General features: G+C 48.2%; 1 protein-coding gene across 5 annotated transcripts in view; it reads right to left on the reverse strand.

Moving 5' to 3' along the window:
- Nucleotides 1–21442, reverse strand: part of ZNF652 (zinc finger protein 652) — a 210184-nt gene that overhangs the window by 169922 nt on the left and 18820 nt on the right. Inside the window, exon 2 of one of the 5 annotated variants that reach the window (XM_063959855.1) lies at nucleotides 18257–18310. The exons of the other annotated variants lie outside the window; for them this stretch is intronic. The gene's annotated coding sequence lies outside the window, so the exon portion shown is untranslated. The remainder of the gene's footprint in view (nucleotides 1–18256; nucleotides 18311–21442) is intronic. 5 annotated transcript variants of the gene reach the window in all.

Consider the following 21442-nt stretch of genomic DNA (forward strand, 5'->3'; position numbering starts at 1 on the left):
TTTGGAATATTTAGAATCCACTCGTGCTGTCGTAGAACTACTTAAGATAGTGCTACTCCGACCTCCAACTGTTCTCTGGACCTTGCCCTTATCAGGAAAGCGTCCATGTTTCCTTTTAAGAAAAATCATCATTCCGGCCATTACCTTGGTAAAGACCCGGGGCGCCGTGGACAACCCAAACGGCAGCGTCTGAACTGATAGTGACAGTTCTGTACCAGGAACCTGAAGTACCTTGGTGAGAAGGGCAAATTTGGACCTGTAGGTAAGCGTCCCTGATATCCAGTGACACCATATCGTCCCCTTCTTCCTGGTTTGCTATCACTGCTCTGAGTGACTCCATCTTGATTTGAACGCTTGTATGTAAGTGTTCAAATATTTCAGATCTCACCGAGCCCGTCTGGCTTCGGTACCACAATATAGTGTGGAATACTACCCCTTCCATGTTGTAAGAGGGGTACTTTGATTATCACCTGCTGGGAATACAGCCTGTGAATTGTGTGAGGGGAAGATGTCTCGAATTTCCAATGTACACCTGGGATACTACATGTAGGATCCCGGAGCTCCCTTGCGAGTGAGCCCCCTGCGTACTGAAACTCTTGAGATGACCCCCTACCGCACCTGAGTCCGCTTGTACGGCCCCAGCGTTATGCTGCGGACTTGGCAGAAGCTGTGAGGGGCTTCTGTTCCTGGGAATGGGCTGCTTGCTGCAGTCTTCTTCCCTTTCCTCTACCCCTGGGCAGATATGACTGGCCTTTGCCCGCCTGCCCGTATGGGGACGAAAGGACTGAGACTGAAAAGACTGTGTCCTTTTTTGCCGATATGTGATTCGGGGTAACAAAAGGTGGATTTTTCAGCTGTTGCCATGGCCACCAGGTCCTATGGACCGCCCCTTTATACGGCAATACTTCCACATGCCGTCTGGAATCTGCCTCACCTGACCACTGTCGTGTCTTCGTCTGGCAGATATGTACATCACATTTACTCTTGATGCCAGAATGTAAATATCCCTCTGCGCATCACGCATATATAGAAATGCATCCTTAAAATGCTCTATAGTCAATAAAATCTTGTCCCTGTCAAGGGTATCAAAATTTTCAGTCAGGAAATCCGACCAAGCCCCCTCAGCGCTGCACCTCCAGGCTGAGGCGATTGCTGGTCGTAGTATAACACCAGTATGTGTGTATATACTGTCATGATATTTTTCAGCTTCCTATCAGCTGGCTTCTTGAGGGCGGCCGTATCTAGAGACGGTAACGCCCTGTTTTTATAAGCGTGTGAGCGCCTTATCCACCCTAAGGTGTGTTTCCCAACTCGCCCTTACTTCTGGCGGGAAAGGGTATACCGCCCATAACTTTCTATCGGAGGAACCCCACGTATCATCACACACTTCATTTAATTTATCTGATTCAGGCAAAACTACAAGTAGTTTATTCACCCCCTACAAAATACCCTTATTTGTGGTACTTGTAGTATCAGAAATATGTAACAGCTCCTTCATTGCCCTTAACATGTAACTCGTGGCCCTAAAGGAAAATTACGTATGTTTCTTCACCGTCGACACTGGGGTCAGTGTCCATGTCTGTGTCTGTCGACCGACTGAGGTAAATGGGCGTTTTTACAAGCCCCTGACGGTGTCTGAGACGCCTGGACCGGTACTAATTTGTCCGCCGGCCATCTCATGTCGTCAACCGTCTTGCAGCGTGTTGACATTATCACGTAATTCCATAAGTAGACCATCCATTCCGGTGTCGACTCCCTAGAGAGTGACATCAACATTACCGGCAATTTGCTCCGCCTCACCAACATTTTTCTCATACATGTCGACACACACGTACCGACATACAGCACACACACAGGGAATGCTCTGATAGAGGACAGGACCCACTAGCCCTTTGGGGAGACAGAGGGAGAGTTTGCCAGCACACACCAAAAGCGCTATAATGTATATAACAACCCTAGAAGGTGTTGTTTCTATATATGCGCTCTTAATATATAATTATATCGCCAATTTATGCCCCCCTTCTCTTTTAACCCTGTTTCTGTAGTGCAGTGCAGGGGAGAGTGGGAGCCTTCCTCACCAGCGGAGCTGATCAGGAAAATGGCGCCGTGTGCTGAGGAGAATAAGCTCCGCCCCCTTTTCGGCGGGCTTTTCCTCCCGGTTTTTTAATAACTGGCCTGGGTTAAAATACATACATATAGCCTTAATGGCTATATGTGATGTATTTATTTGCCAAATAGGTATTTATATTGCTGCCCAGGGCGCCCCCAGCAGCGCCCTGCACCCTCCGTGACCGTGTCAGTGAGCCGTGTGACAACAATGGCGCACAGCTGCAGTGCTGTGCGCTACCTCTCTGAAGACTGTGGAGTCTTCTGCCGCCTGTTTCCGGACCTCCGTTCCGCCGTCTTTCTTCAGCGTCTGTAAGGGGGATCGGCGGCGCGGCTCCGGGACGAACCCCAGGCTGACCTGTGTTCCGACTCCCTCTGGAGCTCAGTGTCCAGTAGCCTAAAACTTCAATCCTCCTGCACGCAGGTGAGTTGCAAGTCTCTCCCCTAAGTCCCTCGTTGCAGTGATCCTGTCGCCAGCAGGAATCACTGATTAGAAACCTAAAAAAAAACTTTACTAAACAGCTCCTTAAGAGAGCCATCCAGTTTGCACCCTTCTCGGACGGGCACAAAAACCTAACTGAGGCTTGGAGGAGGGTCATAGGGGGAGGAGCCAGTACACACCATGTGACCTAAAAAGCTTTTTAGATGTGCCCTGTCTCCTGCGGAGCCCGCTATTCCCCATGGTCCTGACGGAGTCCCCAGCATCCACTAGGACGTTAGAGAAATTTGTTATATAAGGTCTGTACATATATCCTTCAGCTAGCATACATAGGGCCTGATTCAGGGCTGATCGCTGCTACAACAGCGATCGCACCCTAAAGCCCTTTATCTAGTGCGGGCGCAACGCGCGTGTGCACCCAGTGAGGTGCGAATGTATCTCACTTGTGCGATCGCCTCTGCCTGACTGACAGGCAGAGACGGTTGCGGGGCTGGAGGGGGAGTGCCAACGGCGATAGAACACTGTGGGGCTGGGGCGCGTTCCGGACAACGCTGGCGTGTCCGGACCGTTACTGGGCGGGCCGCAGCGGCTGCATTACGTCACACACAGCTACCCAAAACATGGCGGGTGGCCGTCTGCCAGCGCAGCTTGCAATGCCTTTGCACATGTGCAGGGAAGGGGGATAAGGGCAGACATTCGGGGCGGATCAGCCCTGTGCTGGGCTTTCCCACGCATATCAGAGAATCTGATTGTAGATGTGCTAATTTTAGCAGCTCTACGATCAGCTCTTACTCACCCCTATAGTGGCTGCAAGTCACACAGATACTTCATAGATTGCCTTCTCAATTTATATTCCTATTTAGCAATTTTAACATGATACACGTAATCATGCTTCAGCAATTAGCTACATTTTGTTAATGATTAATGCCTTAATTCAAAGGGCGAGACTGAATTGTTTAGAGTGCCGGCAGCCAGTACATGGTACCCAACGAAGCTATTCAACTGTAGCTCTGTTCAGGTGCAATCCGCTGCTGGCGCGTGCATTTCAGCTAGCAACCCCTAGGGGTGGCAAGCTGAAATGTTCATAGAATTACTTGTTTTGGCGCCCAAATGGGACTTTTCGCGTTGTGTCCATTACTTTGGTCGGGTTTAGTGGTTTACGTGGCTAAACCCATCCCCTATGGGCGCAATGTGCATGATTAAAAAAAAAGCACAATTGAATATCAACCCCATCCCCCCCCCCCCCCCCCCCCCCGCTCCAAAAAAAAAAAAATTTGTTGCATACACCATCAAAAATACAGAATGGTCCATTACTGCCAGATATAGGGGTATATTCAATAGGAGTCGGATCCATTCCGACATGCAGTTGTCGGAATGGATCCAACAACCCCTATTCAATGGACGGATTTGGCCGTACACAGGGACCCATCCTGCCGCCGCTGTCAGCAGCGGCCAGGTGCGCAGATGGCGGCGGCAAGGAGCGGGACGGCGGTGGGGGTAAGCAGGGAGAGATGTGCCTGCGGGCGGCGGGGAGAGCACAGATTAGCGTCCGGCAGGAGGAGCTGGCTGTGGCGGAACATGTCTACGGCGGCGGGGGAGGCGCTGCAGGGAAAGAGGTACCTGGCAGCCAGCTCCCCCCGCCACCCCTGCATCACCGCTTGTCTCCTCACCTCAATCCAACTTGTTTTCAAGTCGGATTTAGTTTGTCAGAAAGGGGGCTAAAACCTGTCAGATTTGGCCCCGTTTCCGACAAGTCGGGAAAAAACAGCCCTTATTGAATAGATCGGAACCCCTTCCGACCTATTTCTGTCGGAAGCTGCCGTCTTTCCGACAAGACGGCAGCTTCTAACAGTTATTGAATACAGCCCACAAGGTGCAAGTCGGAATTATTATTAATTACAAAAAAAAATAAAAAAAAATGCTGGCTATGTTTTAAGTACCTCCATTACAAACCATCAATGTATCCTTCAAGTGAGTGTACATAGAATGTTTGAAAAGCTATTCCCCTCTCTCGTTGTCCAACAAAAGAATCAGTATTTACTCATTCATTGTCGGAGAAGTCAAATGGAAATTTACGGAATGCATATGCATAAGTGAGGTAAACTTATACTTCACCAACTGAGAACAAGATCATTTGTGTGATTCTTGAAGCAGTGCAGACATGATAATCATGGTGCATTTACCAAAAAATAGGATTTTAATACCTACCGGTAAATCCTTTTCTTAGTCCGTAGAGGATGCTGGGGATGCTTCAAGAACCGTGGGGTATAGACGGGATCCGCAGGAGACATGGGCACTTTAAGACTTTAAAAAGGGATGTGAACTGGCTCCTCCCTCTATGCCCCTCCTCCAGACTCCAGTTATAGGAACTGTGCCCAGGGAGACGGACATTTCGAGGAAAGAATTTATTGATAAAGCACAGTGAGCATTTTACCAGCTCACACCTTCAGTATGCCGCAGAACGTGGCATTCAATAGAACAAAAGCCGACGGCATGAAGAATATGCAGCAATACGCTGACATAAAACGTAACACAACCTATGTGTGTAAATACAACCAGCAACAGCATAACGCATGCTATGGCCTGAATATCGTCAGCAACAGTCTGACTTAAACACAACACACCATGTGTGCAAACATACCCAATGACTGCAGATACAGTACGCACTGGGACGGGCGCCCAGCATCCTCTACGGACTACGAGAAAAGGATTTACCGATAGGTATTAAAATCCTATTTTCTCATACGTCCTAGAGGATGCTGGGGATGCTTCAAGAACCATGGGGTTTATACCAAAGCTCTAGAACGGGCGGGAGTGCGGATGACTCTGCAGCACCGATTAAACACACAAGAGTTCCTCCTCAGCCAGGGTATCAAACTTGTAAAACTTTGCAAAGGTGTTCGAACCCGTCCAAGTAGCAGCTCGGCAAAGCTGTAATGCCGAGACCACTCGGGCAGTCGCTCAGGATGAGCCCACCTTTCTGGGAATGGGCTTTTACCGATTTCGGTAACGGCAATCCTGCCATAGAATGAGCCTGCTGAATCGTATTACAGATCCAGCGCGCAATAGTCTGCTTGGAAGCAGGAGCCCCAATCTTGTTGGGAGCCCACAGGACAAACAGAGCCTCTGTTTTCCTAATCTGCGCCGTTCTGGCGACAAAGATTTTCAAAGCTCTGACCACATCGAGAGACTTCGATTCCGCCAAGGCATCAGTAGCCACTGGCACCACAATAGGTTGGTTTATGTGAAATGATGAAACCACTTTTGTAGAAATTGCTGACGAGTTCTCAACTCCGCTCTATCAGCATGGAAAATTAAATAGGGGCTTTTGTGAGACAAAGCCGCCAACTCAGATACCCGCCTTGCGGATGCCAAGGCCAACAACATGACTACTTTCCAAGCAACTCAACCTTACGTAAATGTTCAAACCAATGAGATTGCAGGAATTGCAATACCACATTAAGATCCCACGGTGCCACAGGGGACACAAATGGAGGTTGGATGTGTAGCACGCCTTTCACAAAGGTCTGAACTTCTGGAAGGGAGGCCAATTCTTTCTGAAAGAAGATTGATAAGGCCGAAATTTGTACTTTAATAGAGCCTAACTTCAGGCCCGCATCCACACCTGCTTGCAAAAAATGGAGCAAACGCCCCAGCTGAAATTCTTCCGTAGGAGCCTTCTTGGATTCCCACCAAGATACACATTTCCTCCAAATACGGTGGTAATGCTTTGCCGTTACTTCTTTCCTAGCCTGCAGAAGCGTGGGAATGACTTCACTGGGAATAACCTTTCGAGCTAGGATATGGCGTTCAACCGTCATGCCGCCCAACGCAGCCGCGGTAAGTCTTGATACACGCACGGTCCTTGCTGTAACAGGTCCTCTTGTAGAGGAAGAGGTCAGGGATCTTCTATGAGTAATTCTTGAAGATCTGGATACCAAGCCCTCCTTGGCCAGTCCGGAACAAAAAGGATCGCCTGAACCTTTGTTCTTCTTATGATCTTTATCACCCTCGGAAAGAGTGGAAATGGAGGGAACACGCATACCGACTGAAACACCCACGGTGTCACCAGGGCGTCCACCACTATTGCTGGAGGGTCCCTTGATCTGGAACCATATCTCTGCAGATTCTTGTTGAAGCGAGACGTTATTAAGTCTATTTAAGGAATTCCTTAAAGACTTGTCACTTTTGTGAAAACCTCTTGATGAAGCCCCCACTCTCCTGGATGGAGATCGTGTCTGCTGAGGAAGTCTGCTTTCCAGTTGTCTACACCCGGAATGAAGACCGCTAACAGAGCGTTTACACGCCTTTCCGCCCAGCGGAAAACTTGTGGCTTTTGCCATTGCCACTTTGCTCTCCATTCCGCCCTAGCGGTTTACTTACGCCACTGCTATTAAGTTGTCCGACTGAATTAAGACGGGCAGATCGCGAAGACGATGTTCCGCTTGCAGAAGGCCGTTGTAAATAGCCTTCAATTCCAGAATGTTTATTGCAGACAAGCTTCCCGGCTTAACCGTTTTCCCTGGGAATTCTTCCCCCTGAAAAACTGCTCCCCAGCCTCGAAACTTGCATCCATGGACACCAGGATCCAATCCTGTATCCCGAACCATCGTCCCTCTAGGAGGTGAGAACTGTGCAGCCACCACAGGAGAGATATTCTGGTCCTGGAGAATAGGATTATTTTCCGGTGTAAGTGCAGGTGAGACCCGGACCACATGTCCAACTGGTCCCGCTAAAAACACTCTGGCATTTAACCTGCTCACCGAATGGCCTCGTAGGCCGCACCCATCTACTTCATCAACGAAACGTATTGATGGATTTACGCTGTTGCAAATCTGATCCGACTCTGGATCCTCAGAGCTCTTTCCACTGGAAGAAACAAACTCTCAACAGTTCTGTATCTAACCTTATTCCCAACTCCAACATCCGCGTCGTTGGGATCAACAGTGATTCTGGCAAGTTCAGGAACCAACCACTGTGTTGAAGAACTGTCAAGAAAACAACGATTTTCACCACTTGTTTCTTGACCTCGCCGTAGTCAGGAGAGCGTCCCAGTACAGAATAATAATGGCTTTTACTATTGAAGGAAAACCATCATACTGCCATCACTCTGGTGAAATGGCAATGACAATCCTGAATAGCAAACCCAGGTAAGCCTAATGCGGAAGAAACCGTACTTAGACCCTCTTACTCCTTTTACAGATTGGAGATCCCTGTCCTGAGAGACTCCATCTTGTAGTTCAACTTCTTAAGTAGAGACTTTTTTTGGGGTTGCTCTGACCGAGCCGTCTGGGGTCAGAAGCACGAAAAAGCTTGAAAAACAGCTTTTTTTTTTTTTTTTATGACCGGGACAGCAGGACAATGTCCTGATCCTGACCCAACTTCTGTATCGTGTTGCATACTACCTCCCCGTCCAGAGGCGAATCGGTAAGATGTATTTGAGAAATCAGTGAAGGGAACCGTCTGGAAACTCCAGTATGTCCCCCTTGGGACTCTATTCTTAACTCACTCGTCCATGTCCATTCCAGGACTGACTGAAGAGTATTAGACGTGGTCCCACCGGTGTGGGCTCCCGCAAGATAGACACAGCGACATGCGGTGGATGTGTTAGAAACAGAGGATGATTTCTGCTTCTGCAACTTGAAAGGCTGCTGACCTCTTACCTTTTCACCTTCCTCTACCTGCAAAGTAGGGGAAAAAAAACGTATCCATCCGGTCGAAATGACTGCATCCTACAAAAATGCGTCACCAACCGTCATGAGGGAACATAGCTCAAGAAGGTAGACTTACCAGTGGTATCTGTCGAGATCAACTTAACAAAGCCACCCCCAAACCAGGTTTCACCTTCATAGGGAAGATACCCCAGTACTTCTCGGAGTCAGCCTCAGCATTCCATTGGTGAATCCACAACGTCATCCTAGTCGAGACCGCCATGGAAGTGGCCCGCGAACCCAAGAGTCCTATATCCATTGTAGTCGCACGGCAGTATGCTGTAATGATATAGACATGACTCAACTTCAGGAATACCCTGCATACAACTACTCCCCCATGCGCATGTAATGCTAGTATAATCAACGTACATGAGGACACATAATTAGAGTATCACATATATTCCTGCATACAATCCTTTGTGACAGAGCCCCGTGCAGAACAGGGGTGACTGACTTTATTCTATCCATGAGAAGGAATAACTTTACCTCAGCATTCATCATAAATAAATATACCTTCCAATCCAATCTCTCTTAGATAGATATATATATATCTATCTAATACGTATACATATATCCTTTTGTCAGTAACAGCAGGGTCCCTAGTGACGTTAAAACGTTCCAATGTGTATGAATAGGTACTGAATGCCGATTTTGTGGATCTGATCAGGAAACATTATGGTCGACATAAAAAACATTATTCGAGTCGATCTCAGGGAGTAGTAACTGGGCAAAATAACATTTTTGCGATCCCGAGGGGTCTGAGAGAAATCAATTCTATGAATATGACTCCCACCATAAATATTATCGCGTCTGTGATCGTGCCACAGACCAATGTAACCTCACTATACATACATATAGGTATAGCATTCTCTGATATCACATTATCATGTCAATATCCACCCAGTCAGATATTGTTGGTGCCAACAGGGTCACCCCCCACGTCTGTGTCTCCCATATAGTTTTCTCTCAGGAAAAATATATTTCTACGGACATGTTGACATTGATTTACGTGTACCAAGTACTATTAGGAGTCGACAGTGCTGACATAGTCATTCCCTTTGTGGCAGAGCACTCAGCCTCAGATATGCCGGCAGCCGTGTACCTAACACCCATCGACATTACACTGGCTATAAGGGATAGACCCCAGTACATTCCGTCATGGAAACACATAAGGAGTTTACCAGCTTGTTTACATCGCGTTCATGATATAGTGCTTTTATTTTTATCTTATATTGCACTAAACAACTGTGCCCCCCCTCGTTTTTCACACTGATCTATACAGCAGTGTTTTAGAAGGACTAGCAGCTCTGTGAGGAGAAAATGGCGCTGGATAGAGTTGTGAGGGCTAAGCCATGCCCGCTTAATGGCGCGCTTCAGCCCCGCTATTTTCTATATATTTATACTGGCGGGGGGCTGTATTTAGTGCCCAGGCACTTAATATCTCTCTTGCCAGTCTCTATCTGAGGTAAACATGCTGCCCAGGGCGCCCCCCCTGCGCCCTGCACCCTTGTAGTGCCGCTTGTGTGTGGGAGCAGCGCCCGCTGCGCGGTACCTCAGATAAAGTCTTCTGCCGTCACTGAAGTCTTCTGTTCTTCTTTTACTCACCCGGCTTCTTTCTTCTGGCTCTGCAATGGGGGTGACGGCTCGGCTCCGGGAATGAGCAGCTAGGCGTACCAAGTGATCAGACCCTCTGGAGCTAATGGTGTCCAGTAGCCTAAGAAGCAGAGCCTTTGAACGCACAGAAGTAGGTCTGCTTCTCTCCCCTCAGTCCCACGATGCAGGGAGACTGTTGCCAGCAGGTCTCCCTGAAAATAATAAAACTAACATAGGGGGTAATCCCGAGTTGATCGCAGCAGGAACTTTGTTAGCAGTTGGGCAAAGCCATGTGCACTGCAGGGGAGGCAGATATAACATGTGCAGAGAGAGTTAGATTTGGGTGGGTTATTTTGTTTCTGTGCAGGGTAAATACTGGCTGCTTTATTTTTACACTGCAATTTAGATTGCAGATTGAACACACCACACCCAAATCTAACTCTCTCTGCACATGTTATATCTGCCTCTCCTGCAGTGCACATGGTTTTGCCCAACTGCTAAGAAAGTTCCTGCTGCGATCAACTCGGAATTACTCCCATAAAGTCTTTTCCGAGAAACTCAGTAGAGCTCCTCAGTAAGTGACCAGTCTCTCTGGGCACAGAATCTAACTGGAGTCTGGAGGAGGGGCATAGAGGGAGGAGCCAGTTCACACCCCCTTTTTAAAGTCTTAAAGTGCCCATGTCTCCTGCGGATCCCGTCTATACGCCATGGTATACGTATGAGAAATATGGATGCTTAGAATATACCCCTTTCACACGGAAACTGAAATTACCGGGTGAAGCAGTTCCACCCTGTAATTCCATGAAACACACGGGTCCTTTATCTGTGTGATAGGGTCGACCCGGGTTGAAAATCCCGGGACTTCGACACTGAAATTTACCAAAGTCGGAGACACAGGAAATTCGACCCGGGTTGACCCTTTCATACAGACAAAACACCCGAGTTCTTCTGCAAATTACCGACCCAGTTAAAACCCTTTCACACCGCACAAATAACCCGGTATCGAGCCGGCATATTGCCAGGTCGGCGTGCGGTGTGAAAGGGGCATTGCCGAAATCGCGGGTCGCCTGACCAGGCAATTCAACCTGGGTATAAAGCAGTGTTATACATGGGTTGAATACCGGGTCAGTGGCTGCGTAAACGGGCTCGTTTACTAGCTAGGGAGAGGCGGCACGGAGATAAGCTCATCTCCCAGCGCCGCCTCCACCCCCGCCGCCTGGGGGTGGAGGCGGGTCGGGGAAGCCAGCAGCAGCTGCCAATGCCGGATCCCACCCCGGAAGTACCCGCTTCCAATTGCCGAGTGGGATCCGGCATTGGCGGTGTGAAAGGGGTATAATTTGCTTGTCTGTGTGAAGGTGGGGGGGTCAGGCAGGTTCCGGCAAAAGTACCCGGCATTGAAATACTGAGTAATTGCCGGGACTTTCAGACTTTTCTTTTTGAAAGTGGTAATATAGACACGTTTACATACACCCACCCAGAAATGTTCTTTTTATGGTACCTCAAGAACATCAAAAATACTACAACTGTTCAGCAGATGCCTAATTAGCCCTGGAAAATCTTAAGCAGAAATTTAGGTACAAAGATTAAATTGCTTTCCGTGACTAGCCCCAAAGCCCTACTTAATGCAGATTTATTATCGCACCTCAGGAGGGTACAAACAGAAAGCCATGTTAAGTAAAGCTTAGGGGGTAGTCGCGAACTGACAGCTGCAGCGCACCATGGGAGCTGCAACTTAACGTGGCTAACCTTGGGCAAAAAACTGGTCAACACTGGACCCCAATAAAAATTGAAACCCCCTTAAAGAAATCTAAAATAATTAAAGGGCCAGATTCAATTAGCCGCTGTAATTTACTGTACAGGGAAAAGGGCGGTAGACTCAGGACTTCAGGTCTGAGGAAATTCAATTACAGACCCTTTTTTAGAGCAGTAACTTTGCCACTAATACACATTATTCCTGCAGTCTGTGGGAATAGAACCCAGAGCTATAGATTGCAGTGTTTGCGGCACCTGCAATCAGGGCTGAAACACAAATCTGCGTTAAGTGCAACCTGCAAGCTTAACGCGTGCTTTAATTGAATAGTCCCGGCAGACCAATTAGCTAACAGATAATTACCATGGTTAATTGATATTAGCTCTAAAGGGTCGTACTTATGGGGAGATTTCCCAGCACAGCGCGATGTGCTGAGCAAGGGGGGGGGGGGGGGGGGGGGGGGGCGCGCGCTCATTTCACCCAGCAGTGAAATGAGCAACCTGCTAGATTGTGCCTGCTGCTGTCGCCGGCACCCCTGCACATGGAGCGATGTTCTAAGCAATCTAGTCAGATTGCTTAGAAATGAGCTAAACATCGTTCCGTGTGTACCCCCCTCAAGTGGTTCTCAGTGAAATCAAGAGAAATAATAAGAATTTACTTACCGATAATTCTATTTCTCATAGTCCGTAGTGGATGCTGGGGACTCCGAAAGGACCATGGGGAATAGCGGCTCCGCAGGAGACTGGGCACAAAATAAAAGCTTTAGGACTAGCTGGTGTGCACTGGCTCCTCCCCCTATGACCCTCCACCAAGCCTCAGTTAGGATACTGTGCCCGGACGAGCGTACACAATAAGGAAGGATTTTGAATCCCGGGTAAGACTCATACCAGCCACACCAATCACACCGTACAACTTGTGATCTGAACCCAGTTAACAGCATGATAACAGAAGGAGCCTCTGAAAAGATGGCTCACAACAACAATAACCCGATTTTTGTAACAATAACTATGTACAAGTAATGCAGACAATCCGCACTTGGGATGGGCGCCCAGCATCCACTACGGACTATGAGAAATAGAATTATCGGTAAGTAAATTCTTATTTTCTCTAACGTCCTAGTGGATGCTGGGGACTCCAAAAGGACCATGGGGATTATACCAAAGCTCCCAAACGGGCGGGAGAGTGCGGATGACTCTGCAGCACCGAATGAGAGAACTCCAGGTCCTCCTCAGCCAGGGTATCAAATTTGTAGAATTTAGCAAACGTGTTTGCCCCTGACCAAGTAGCTGCTCGGCAAAGTTGTAAAGCCGAGATCCCTCGGGCAGCCGCCCAAGATGAGCCCACTTTCCGTGTGGAATGGGCTTTTACAGATTTTGGCTGTGGCAGGCCTGCCACAGAATGTGCAAGCTGAATTGTACTACAAATCCAACGAGCAATCGTCTGCTTAGAAGCAGGAGCACCCAGCTTGCTGGGTGCATACAGGATAAACAGCGAATCAGATTTTCTGACTCCAGCCGTCCTGGAAACATATATTTTCAGGGCCCTGACTACGTCCAGCAACTTGGAATCCTCCAAGTCCCTAGTAGCCGCAGGCACCACAATAGGCTGGTTTAAGTGAAATGCTGAAACCACCTTAGGTAGAAATTGAGGACGAGTCCTCAATTCTGCCCTGTCTGTATAAAAAATTAGGTAAGGGCTTTTATAGGATAAAGCCGCCAATTCTGAGACACGCCTGGCTGAAGCCAGGGCTAACAGCATTACCACTTTCCATGTGAGATATTTTAAGTCCACAGTGGTGAGTGGTTCAAACCAATGTGATTTTAGGAATCCCAAAACTACATTGAGATCCCAAGGTGCCACTGGAGGCACAAAAGGAGGCTGTATATGCAGTACTCCCTTGACAAACGTCTGAACTTCAGGAACAGAAGCCAGTTCTTTTTGGAAGAATATTGACAGGGCCGAAATTAGAACCTTAATGGACCCTAATTTGAGGCCCATAGACAGTCCTGTTTGCAGGAAATGCAGGAAACGACCCAGTTGAAATTCCTCTGTAGGGGCCTTCCTGGCCTCGCACCACGCAACATATTTACGCCAAATACGGTGATAATGTTGTATGGTTACATCCTTCCTAGCTTTGATCAGGGTAGGGATGACTTCATCCGGAATGCCTTTTTCCTTCAGGATCCGGCGTTCAACCGCCATGCCGTCAAACGCAGCCGCGGTAAGTCTTGGAATAGACATGGTCCCTGCTGGAGCAGGTCCTTTCTTAGAGGTAGAGGCCACGGGTCTTCCGTGAGCATCTCTTGAATTTCCGGGTACCAAGTCCTTCTTGGCCAATCCGGAGCCACGAGTATAGTCTTTACTCCTCTCCTTCTTATGATTCTCAGTACTTTTGGTATGAGAGGAAGAGGAGGGAACACATACACTGACTGGTACACCCACGGTGTTACCAGAGCGTCCACAGCTATTGCCTGAGGGTCCCTTGACCTGGCGCAATATCTGTCCAGTTTTTTGTTGAGGCGGGACGCCATCATGTCCACCTTTGGTTTTTCCCAACGGTTCACAATCATGTGGAAGACTTCTGGGTGAAGTCCCCACTCCTCCGGGTGAAGATCGTGTCTGCTGAGGAAGTCTGCTTCCCAGTTGTCCACTCCCGGAATGAACACTGCTGACAGTGCTATCACATGATTCTCCGCCCAGCGAAGAATCTTTGCCACTTCCATCATTGCCCTCCTGCTTCTTGTGCCGCCCTGTCTGTTTACGTGGGCAACTGCCGTGATGTTGTCCGACTGGATCAACACCGGCTGACCCTGAAGCAGAGGTCTTGCCTGACTTAGGGCATTGTAAATGGCCCTTAGTTCCAGGATATTTATGTGAAGTGACGTTTCCATGCTTGACCACAAGCCCTGGAAATTTCTTCCCTGTGTGACTGCTCCCCAGCCTCTCAGGCTGGCATCCGTGGTCACCAGGACCCAATCCTGAATGCCGAATCTGCGGCCCTCTAGGAGATGAGCACTCTGTAACCACCACAGGAGAGACACCCTTGTCCTTGGAGACAGGGTTATCCGCTGATGCATTTGAAGATGCGATCCGGACCATTTGTCCAGCAGATCCCACTGAAAAGTTCTTGCGTGGAATCGGCCGAATGGAATCGCTTCGTAAGAAGCCACCATCTTTCCCAGGACCCTTGTGCATTGATGTACTGACACTTGGCCTGGTCTTAGGAGGTTCCTGACTAGGTCGGATAACTCCTTGGCTTTCTCATCCGGGAGAAACACCTTTTTCTGTACTGTGTCCAGAATCATCCCTAGGAACAGCAGACGTGTCGTCGGAATCAGCTGTGATTTTGGAATATTTAGAATCCATCCGTGCTGTCGTAGTACTACTTGAGATAGTGCTACTCCGACCTCTAACTGTTCTCTGGACCTTGCCCTTATCAGGAGATCGTCCAAGTAAGGGATAATTAAGACGCCTTTTCTTCGAAGAAGAATCATCATTTCGGCCATTACCTTGGTAAAGACCCGGGGTGCCGTGGACAATCCAAACGGCAGCGTCTGAAACTGATAGTGACAGTTCTGTACCACAAACCTGAGGTACCCTTGGTGAGAAGGGCAAATTGGGACATGGAGGTAAGCATCCTTGATGTCCAGAGACACCATATAGTCCCCTTCTTCCAGGTTCGCTATCACTGCTCTGAGTGACTCCATCTTGAACTTGAACCTTTTTATGTAAGTGTTCAAGGATTTCAGATTTAAAATGGGTCTCACCGAGCCGTCCGGCTTCGGTACCACAAACAGCGTGGAATAATACCCCTTTCCCTGTTGTAGGAGGGGTACCTTGATTATCACCTGCTGGGAATACAGCTTGTGAATGGCTTCCAATACCGCCTCCCTGTCGGGGGGAGACGTTGGTAAAGCAGACTTCAGGAACCGGCGAGGGGGAGACGTCTCGAATTCCAATTTGTACCCCTGAGATACTACCTGCAGGATCCAGGGGTCCACTTGCGAGTGTGCCCACTGCGCGCTGAAATTCTTGAGACGGGCCCCCACCGTGCCTGAGTCCGCTTGTAAGGCCCCAGCGTCATGCTGAGGACTTGGCAGAAGCGGGGGAGGGCTTCTGTTCGTGGGAAGAGGCTGTTTGCTGCAGTCTTTTTCCCCTTCCTCTGCCCCGGGGCAGATATGAGTGGCCTTTTGCCCGCTTGCCCTTATGGGGACGAAAGGACTGAGCCTGAAAAGACGGTATCTTTTTCTGCTGCGAGGTGACTTGGGGTAAAAAGGTGGATTTTCCAGCCGTTGCCGTGGCCACCAGGTCCGATAGACCGACCCCAAATAACTCCTCCCCTTTATACGGCAATACTTCCATATGCCGTTTGGAATCCGCATCCCCTGACCACTGTCGCGTCCATAATCCTCTTCTGGCAGAAATGGACATCGCACTTACTCTTGATGCCAGAGTGCAAATATCCCTCTGTGCATCTCGCATATATAGAAATGCATCCTTTAAATGCTCTATAGTCAATAATATATTGTCCCTGTCCAGGGTATCAATATTTTCAGTCAGGGAATCCGACCAAGCCACCCCAGCACTGCACATCCAGGCTGAGGCGATTGCTGGTCGCAGTATAATACCAGTATGTGTGTATATACTTTTAAGGATATTTTCCAGCTTCCTATCAGCTGGTTCCTTGAGGGCGACCGTATCAGGGGACGGTAACGCCACTTGTTTTGATAAGCGTGTGAGCGCCTTATCTACGCTAGGGGGTGTTTCCCAACGCGCCCTAACCTCTGGTGGGAAAGGGTATAATGCCAATAATTTTTTAGAAATTAGCAGTTTTTTATCGGGGGAAACCCACGCTTCATCACACACCTCATTTAATTCATCTGATTCAGGAAAAACTACGGGTAGTTTTTTCACACCCCACATAATACCCTTTTTTGTGGTACTTGTAGTATCAGAAATGTTCAAAACCTCCTTCATTGCCGTGATCATGTAACGTGTGGCCCTACTGGAAAATACGTTTGTTTCCTCACCGTCGACACTGGAGTCAGTGTCCGTGTCAGTGTCTGTATCGACCTGAGGTAACGGGCGTTTTATAGCCCCTGACGGTGTTTGAGACGCCTGTACAGGTATTAACTGATTTGCCGGCTGTCTCATGTCGTCAACAGTCTTTTGTAAAGTGCCGACACTATCACGTAATTCTTTCCATAAGACCATCCAGTCAGGTGTCTACTCTCTAGGGGGTGACATCACTAACACAGGCAATTGCTCCGCCTCCACACCATTTTCCTCCTCATACATGTCGACACAGCGTACCGACACACAGCACACACACAGGGAATGCTCTGATAGAGGACAGGACCCCACTAGCCCTTTGGGGAGACAGAGGGAGAGTTTGCCAGCACACACCAGAGCGCTATATATATATATATATATACAGGGATAACCTTATATAAGTGTTTTTCCCTAATATAGCTGCTGTATATATTAATATGCCAATTTAGTGCCCCCCCTCTCTTGTTTTACCCTGTTTCTGTTGTGCAGGACTGCAGGGGAGAGTCAGGGAGCCTTCCTCCAACGGAGCTGTGAGGAAAAAAAGGCGCTTGTGTGCTGAGGAGATAGGCTCCGCCCCTTTTTCGGCTGCCTTTCTCCCGCTTTTTTGTGGAAAACTGGCAGGGGTTAAATACATCCATATAGCCCAGGAGCTATATGTGATGTATTTTTAGCCATTTAAGGTATTTTCATTGCGTCCCAGGGCGCCCCCCCCCAGCGCCCTGCACCCTCAGTGACCGGAGTGTGAAGTGTGCTGAGAGCAATGGCGCACAGCTGCGGTGCTGTGCGCTACCTTATTGAAGACAGGACGTCTTCTGCCGCCGATTTTCCGGACCTCTTCACTCTTCTGGCTCTGTAAGGGGGCCGGCGGCGCGGCTCCGGGACCCATCCATGGCTGGGCCTGTGATCGTCCCTCTGGAGCTAATGTCCAGTAGCCTAAGAAGCCCAATCCACTCTGCACGCAGGTGAGTTCGCTTCTTCTCCCCTTAGTCCCTCGATGCAGTGAGCCTGTTGCCAGCAGGTCTCACTGAAAATAAAAAAACCTATTTAAACTTTTACTCTAAGCAGCTCAGGAGAGCCACCTAGATTGCACCCTTCTTGTTCGGGCACAAAATCTTAACTGAGGCTTGGAGGAGGGTCATAGGGGGAGGAGCCAGTGCACACCAGCTAGTCCTAAAGCTTTTACTTTGTGCCCAGTCTCCTGCGGAACCGCTATTCCTCATGGTCCTTTCGGAGTCCCCAGCATCCACTAGGACGTTAGAGAAATAGAAGCAGTACAGTCACTTCACAGTGTCTACTGTGGTGTCTGGATTTATGGAAGAGAAACTCATTAAAAAGTGAGATACACTACTTCGGATTCACACATTTCTCTTTAACACTTGTGGTAGAGATTGTATTTTAATCTATTAATGACTCGTACAACTCTAATAAAATATTTAAGCAGAACATAAGATAATGCCAATAAGTTTCAATTTATATGGCAACAATTTCCAAACTTCACACTAGACTTTTTCCCCTTCTGCAGCCAACGTGGCCTCTACAGCGCCTGTTTTCTTACATCTTCCACTTATATTACAATGTGGGTGGGAGTAATTGCAACTAACTTACATTCAACTCTGCATTAGTCCCTTTCTGGGATAAAAGTGCCCATGTCATCACTTCCTGTTTTACAGAAGGAAAAACAAACAAACATTCAATTGGACGCCACTCAAGTGTGGATAGATCAAACCCATTATTTACAAAACATGACCCATAATAGGCTACTTTCTATGAACTACACTTTTAAACATTTACTGATACAGTATAAATGCAATCTACTAATACCCCCTTCAGACCCCAACAGGCGGGTCGTACCCGGGAGCCGTACATGGGTGCGACCTGCCTAAGTCCCTTTCACACTGCTTTCCCCAGACCAGCATATTGCCGAATTGGTGACGGCAGCGGTGACGACACTTGGAGATCATCTGATCTCCAAGCGCCGCCTGTCCATACAGTGTGAACGGGAAACGGGTCGCATCGACCAGGCAACCCGTAGACACAGCACAGCGACCCCGGTTAAAGCTGTATTCAACCCTGGTCACTACCAGGGTTGAAATACCGGGTCACTCAACCCGGGATAATTCCCCTGGGCTCTTTCAGACCACACAGGGTTATGCGCGCTCATGTGCAATAACCCGGGTTACAAGCTGGTGGCCTGAAAGGGGTATAAGAAACCAAGAGTGATATGTGACAATATCAATTAGGTAACAATAGAATACATTTTGTTTATTTAGTATATTAATCCCTAACAGGCAAATATTAAGATTTTCCCAGAAACTTACATTGCCCATGGATCTGTACGTAGTTATGCTCTGACCGCAAAGCTACTTGCCACTTTATCTCTGATATTTGTAAGTTGTGTTTTGATCTTTATTATACTTCGGGGCCAATTCAATTGTGGCGTGCACCACCTGCTGGCCGTCTGAAGAAATGGGAGTCTATCTGAGCTACACAGTTGTTGCTCCGATAGACGCCCAATAGCTGCGGCAGTCATCTCCATCTTTTTCTCGCACTCCTCGGAGGGGTGCGGGCAGAAATTTGACAGACGTGCTGGCGCAATGTTGATTTCTGCCCTTAGTGCAACGGAAACAGCATTGTGCCAGGTACTTATGTCGGAAGAATGCCGGTTCTCCTAACAAAACACCGTTTAGTCCAGGAGAATGGGCATTCTTCGACTTAACATTGTGCTGAATTTAACAGAAGCGGGAGCTAATTCCCAGCGCTATTCAATTTGCATTGAATTGAATCGAGCTCATTGGGGCTGATTGAATTGTTTTAGGCGTCTAAATATCCTGTCTAAACGAGCCTTTTTAGATGCCCAAACAATTGTCATAATTCAATTGTGTTTGGGCGCCCATACACTTGCGCATGTTGCTCCCAAACAGACCGGGTTTAGCCGCCTAAAATGGCTAAACCAGTCTAAACTCCCTGATTTGGGCACCAAAGTGCTGAGTTTCCACACATTTTTTCTCGCACCTCAGGAGGCTGCAAGAAAAAAACATTAGCCCCGCAGCTACTGGGCGCCTAAATGGGGCAACAATTGAATTGCTTTGTTTTATACCCCCAGGTGGTAGCTGTGGGTTAAAACAACTGAATTGACCCCATCGTGAGCACCAAGACAAAAATGTGTACAGATATACCACCCTTACTCAGATGTTTGGTTTCATAGCCATCAGTTATCAACACGCACTTGCACCAGCTCTGTCCTGGGTGCCAGAGTTCCATCTGAAAACAGCTGCATATCCCCGTATGCACAATTCTGCATAGCTCGCGACTGCACTGGCACGCCCTTACTGAACTTGCCTATTTGTGAACACCCTGTAACCACCCAATTATGTCTCTTTAGCTACAGAGGAGAGATGCACACGACTCTGCATTGCCCATAGTTGCGTGCGCTCAGCACTACAGCATACAGAGAGAAAACACCCAAGATACATTTCAAAACTTACTAGCGTCCAGCTCTGCATCAGCCACAAAGGACTTCAAAGCATTCACAATACAGCTTTTGGGCAAGTGTCCAAAGTGCGCTGTAAGACCTCCAATTGAAAGCCATTATAATTACAATAAGAGCTTAATATGTTCAACAGTGAGATATAGGAATAACGCTGTTATTCTCCAACTACAGTATAAGAAAAATATTATAAAATTAGGTAAGATCACTTGTGAATATAGAATGGGAAAATATTGAAAAGCACCACTCATTTACAGTTACTCATTTTTATTGTATTATGTCCATTATGTTGGTCAACTGTGTATGGAACATTGGGGTCGATTCAATTCACCGACAGTTGAATAGCGCCGGGAATTAGCTCCCAGCGCTATTCAATACAGCGCCAAGTGACACTAATTGTCGGGAATTCTTTTCTCTCCCCCGGGGAATGAGAGAGGAAATCCGACAAAAGTGCGGCCGGCGCAAGGCTGATTCTGTCGGGAATCAGCATCGCGGCGGGGAGCTAAGTCGGAGAATGCTTGTTCTCCCGACAAAAAATAAGATTTTACTCACCGATAAATCTATTTCTCTTAGTCCGTAGTGGATGCTGGGGACTCCGTCAGGACCATGGGGAATAGCGGCTCCGCAGGAGACAGGGCACAAAAAGTAAAAGCTTTTGGACCTAGGTGGTGTGCACTGGCTCCTCCCCCTATGACCCTCCTCCAAGCCTCAGTTAGGATACTGTGCCCGGACGAGCGTACACAATAAGGAAGGATATTGAATCCCGGGTAAGACTCATACCAGCCACACCAATCACACCGTACAACTTGTGATCTGAACCCAGTTAACAGTATGATAACAGAGGAGCCTCTGAAAAGATGGCTCACTACAACAAAAACACGATTTTGTTAACAATAACTATGTACAAGTATTGCAGACAATCCGCACTTGGGATGGGCGCCCAGCATCCACTACGGACTACGAGAAATAGATTTATCGGTGAGTAAAATCTTATTTTCTCTAACGTCCTAAGTGGATGCTGGGGACTCCGTCAGGACCATGGGGATTATACCAAAGCTCCCAAACGGGCGGGAGAGTGCGGATGACTCTGCAGCACCGAATGAGAGAACTCCAGGTCCTCCTCAGCCAGGGTATCAAATTTGTAGAATTTAGCAAACGTGTTTGCCCCTGACCAAGTAGCTGCTCGGCAAAGTTGTAAAGCCGAGACCCCTCGGGCAGCCGCCCAAGATGAGCCCACTTTCCTTGTGGAATGGGCTTTTACAGATTTTGGCTGTGGCAGGCCTGCCACAGAATGTGCAAGCTGA

The sequence above is a fragment of the Pseudophryne corroboree genome, chromosome 3 (assembly GCF_028390025.1).
Source record: "Pseudophryne corroboree isolate aPseCor3 chromosome 3, aPseCor3.hap2, whole genome shotgun sequence".
NCBI classification, from domain to species: domain Eukaryota; kingdom Metazoa; phylum Chordata; class Amphibia; order Anura; family Myobatrachidae; genus Pseudophryne; species Pseudophryne corroboree.